Source organism: Pollachius pollachius (assembly GCF_949987615.1).
Source record: "Pollachius pollachius genome assembly, chromosome: 18".
In the NCBI taxonomy this organism is placed as follows: domain Eukaryota; kingdom Metazoa; phylum Chordata; class Actinopteri; order Gadiformes; family Gadidae; genus Pollachius; species Pollachius pollachius.
Window position 1 is genome coordinate 18,865,174 of NC_136951.1, and position 4,952 is coordinate 18,870,125.

Sequence of the window (4,952 nt, forward strand, 5' to 3'; positions counted from 1 at the left end):
CGCTGTCCTGACCGGTGGACTGGCGTGGTGCACACGACACACACACACACACACACACACACACACGCACACACGCACACACGCACGCACGCACACACACACACACACACACACACACACACACACCACACACACATTTTGCATTGTATTCAACGTGATTCAATACGTGATTAAGTTTACCCCCAGGGCGTTCATAATAGCCAGTGTAGTTATTGATGGTCGATGTAGGCCCGGAGAAAATATAGCATAGCACCAGCATAAGAATCAGCAGAGATAATCCCGGGCCTGGATGCTGCCCTGCCGGGAACCCCTGGGAGAAGAGGCTCGTTGGGAATTCTGTCTGTCGCTGCGGTTAACGAGCACATCACAACTTCAATAAGGAGACGTAGCCTATGAAAGTGATTGATTAGGCGGCAGGGGAAAATCAATAGTGATCTGATCAAGCGTGTGTGTGTGTGTGTGTGTGCGCGCGTGTGTGGACGCGCATAATTATGCTGTTTCCCACGATGGACCAGCCTGCATCTTCGCATGGTAATTTTCAAGAAACAATAACTTTTACATTGTCGAGGCTGCTGCTGGTGACTTTCAATATTCCACAAGTGGGTTAACCGAACGCCACAGCCACGGGGTGATGTCTGCAGGGAGAGATGTGTCTGCATGCATTGGGAAAGCAAAGTGTGGCAAAGAAGCTTGACTTCACAGCTCACAACCAGTGGTTGAATGAATATCATAGTCTGTGCTGTGCACAGAAAAACGCAGGCTCAGTACGTGAACGAACTATAGTACGGGAGCATGACGGCCTGCACAGTGTGTGTCGACGAATCGACCTGCAGCAGCTGAATCGGTGATCGCACAACTTGGAGCGGATGGAAAAACCCCGCGCAGTGTTGGAGGAGCGTGTGGACGGCCTCTATCTGCCCATCTGTTGCGAGGCGAAGGGAGAGCAGCAGAGAGAGAGATGGGGAAGGAGGATAAAGCCCGCCTAGGCTCTCTCTCTCTCTCTCTCTCTCTCTCTCTCTCTCTCTCTCTCTCTCTCTCTCTCTCTCTCTCTCTCTCTCTATCTCTCCCTCTCTCTCGCTCTCTCTCGCCCCTCGCTCTCCCCCTCTTGGTGTCTCTCTCCCTTCCCCGATGAACAGTTACCGTATGTTTTGTGTGGCTGCTGTAAAATGAAAACGACCTACCTTGATGGTTCTCGAGGCTGTCCTCCGGGATGTACATGTTTTTGCTTTCATTTACCATAAATGTAGTCCGGCTGTTATCCCAATAGCTGAATGGAATAGAGGAGAAACGCTGCCGGAGCGAAGGAGGAGAGGAGAGGAGGAGTAGGGGGAGCGGAGCGGAGCAGGAGGAGGTGGTGTAGAGGGGAACCAAGAATGAGCACCACAAAAAAAATAGAAAATTAAAAAATAGAGCCCCTTAAAAAAAGAAAAAAAAGGGGGGATGGGGGGGGGGGGGAAGAATAACGAACTATCTGACAGGGCAGCTCTCGGTATTCCGTTATTCGGGGAGGGGGTGTCTTCGGGTGGAGTTAATATTACCTAATCCCCATGATGGAGCGGCAGGCGAGAAGCAGGGGTTCGGTGGAACCGGTGAACAAAACGAACCCGTGCATCCTCGGTACATCCGGGGCCCCTCGCTAGAGAAACATGAGACCGGAGCCACTTGCTGCTATTGATGAGCAAAAAAAAAAGAAATCACACCTTTCTGGTCTCCCCCCCACCCCCCCCCCCGCCACCCCCCCCCACCTCCTCTCTCTCTCTCTCTCTCTCTCTCTCTCTCTCTCTCCCACGCTCTCTCCCTCCCGTTCTCCGTATGAACGAATGTTTGGATCGTTACGACGCGCGGCGGCTGTCAGGAAAGGTAAAAACGTGATGTGATGATCGACGGGGATTTTTCAACCTCTCCGTTGCGCGCGTCAAACCGGGCCGAGGGGACGCGGAGAGCAGACGGTGGTTGGGAGGAAGCGAAAAGAGTGCGGATAATCCATCGCGGATAGCACGGGGGGTTCGATACCCCAGGAGGTCTCCGTTATTCCACGTAGAAAGCAGTCCCCAAACGCCGGGCCGTCCCCTCTCATTCAGAGATAGGGGTTTTCCTGTCCAAATCCAGTCCATGGTTTGGTGTTTTTCTTCCTCTTCCTTTTCTTCTTCTCCTTCTTCTTCTAATGTGTTTCCGCCAGTTAGACTGTCAGTCAGTCAGTCAGTCAGTCTGTCTGTCTGTCTGTCTGTCTGTCTGTCTGGCTGTCTGTCTGTCTGTTTCGCAGCACTGGAGTTTGCTATCTTCTTCTCGCTTGCCACTACTACCCCTGCATGCGGAGTTAAGTCGCCTTGTTCTGCAGTGTGGTGGTCGAGGGGAGCGCAAGAGAGAGAGAGGCAGAGAGAGAGAGAGAGAGGGGCAGAGAGAGAGAGAGAGGCAGCGAGAGAGGGGGGGATAGAGAGAGAGGGGGGGAGAAGGTAGCCCCCTCCCTCTACCCGTGTATGGCAGACGCTTTGACTGTTTCCAGATGTGTGTGTGTGTGTGTCTGTGTTGTGTGTGTGTGTGCGCGCGCGCGTGCGTGTGTGTGCGTGTGTTGTGTGTGTATGTGTGTAGTGCGCGTGAGACAGAGAGAGAAAGAGACAGAGCCTAAGCTACAGTAGAAAAGCAATTACCAAGACGCATTGTGTGTGTGCCGTTCAGTACATGATTGTGTGTGTTTGTGTTTGTTTGATCGCATACACACTCAAAAGAGGAAACAATTCTGGGAAGCACATTGTTCGAAAGGTGTCCAAAGGAGAGGGAAAACTATGCACAGTATTCCTGTAATGTTGTGAGTGTTACAGGGGGAGGGGCTTCAAAAGAGAGGGAAAAAAGAAACGACTAAAGAGAGAATGAGACAGAGGTTGTGTGTCTGTGTGCGAACTTGTGAGCATCCATGTTTGTGTGCCAGGTGGAGTAGAAGAAAAATAATAAGGAGGTTGAATAACAAGCGACAGAAGCCTAGGTAGTGTGGGTCTGAGATGGGAGACAACACATTGTGTGTGTGTGTGTCTGTTTCTGCGTGTGTGTGTGTCTGTGTGTGCTGTGTGTGTCTGTGTGTGTATGTGTCTGCGTGTGTGTGTCTACGTGTGTGTGTGTCTGTGTGTCTGTGTCTGTGTGTGTCTGTTTGTGTGTGTGTGTATGTGTTTGTCTTTGTCTGCGTGTGTGTATGTGTGTGTCTGCCTGTGTGTGTGTGTCTGTGTGTGTCTATGTATGTGTTTGTCTGCATGTGTGTGTGTGTCTGTGTGTGTGTGCCTACGTGTGTGTGTGTGTCTGTGTGTGTCCACGTGTGTGTGTGTGTATGTATGTGTGTGTGTGTGTGTGTGTGTGTGTTCTACGTGTGTGTGTGTGTATGTATGTGTGTGTGTGTGTGTGTGTCTATGTGTGTGTGTGTGTGTGTGTGTGTGTACATGTGTGTGTGTGTGTATTGTGTGTGTGTCTAAATGTGTGTGTGTGTGTGTGTGTGTGTGTGTGTGGGGGGGGGGGGGGGGGGGGGGGGGGATGTACGCTAGTCCAACAAGCCAACAAACAAGACGAGAGCACATCTGGAATGCCTCGGATGCGAGTCTCTTGGATGGCTGAGCCAGTGTTTACACAGACTCAAGAGATCTGACTGTAAATGATTCACGGCTTACCTCCAATATCTCCATGGCTCTATAAACACAGCTCGGGCACATGCCACACACACACACACCCTTCCTGACCGTTCCAGAGGAGAAAGATGATGTAGGCTTTGTGATGTGGCTGCGTAGCCAAATAGAGGGAACTGATTCACGGGTGGCTCAATGTTTGCATTTCAGTTCATTTAAATGTTTCATCTCTCATTGACAATTTCATTAGAGAAATATGCTAAAAATATATGTCAATAGATTCTGTCGAATGTCGAGTGGAAGTCATGCCAGTGCTAAATAAGAGACGTCTTGATGACTGCTCTGAGGATGACAAATGAACTGAAGATTGAAGTGGTAATAAGTATGCTCCGCAGATCTGTTCAATGATACAGCCGTTCCCTAAAGAACTGCCTGATGATCACTAATACTGACCGCTCACAACAGTGATGTCAGAGTTCGAACCTGATTAATTACAGTCAGGGCTTAACGGCTACCGTAGTCATGTCGATGTAAATCAAGTCTGGGGCAGAAGCAGAAAGCAATGACCCAATCCCTTTTTTGTTGTTAAACTAACCCAGAAGTTAGAAGAGTTTGTTAATTGGAATTTCAGAGGATGAATTTGTCTCACATATTTTGGGTTCATAATTTGTGTCGTAAACATAAAGAGCACAATATTACAGCGTGAGGAACCCAACATGACATTTCCTACTCAAACATCTGCTGATGGTCGTTTACCACAACCCATGGATCTTTAAGTCAAACCAAGACAGATGGACAGAGATGGGTGATGACGTAACTCCCCCCCCCCACACACACACACACACACACACACCACCTCTCCTCCTCCCACAGCTCTGACAGAACCAGGCGCTGTTTGATTAGATCGGGGGCGGGAAGGGAGGGAAGGGGAGGGAGGGGGGAGAGAGGGGGGAGAGACGGGGGAGAGAGGGGGGAGGACAGAAGGAGGAAGGATGGAGAGGGTTTGGCATGTGGGGGCAGGTCGTGGGAACAGACACTTGCACCCTGGGGAGAGAGAGCACATGCACGTACACATGCACACACACACACACACACACGCGGTCACACACAAACACTCACCCACGTATCAACTCTTGCACACACACACACAAACGCACACGCACAGGCACGCATATAGACTTGCCCGGTCCACTCCAGCCCACACATTGGTAGAGAGACTGCATGCTATTTATGACTACTCCATATTTGTAGTTCATGACCACTCTCTGTGTGTGACTCTGGGATTTCGTTTTTTAGCCCTGGGAACCACAATAGACCCCACATACGGACCTTATACTATTCGCTGGG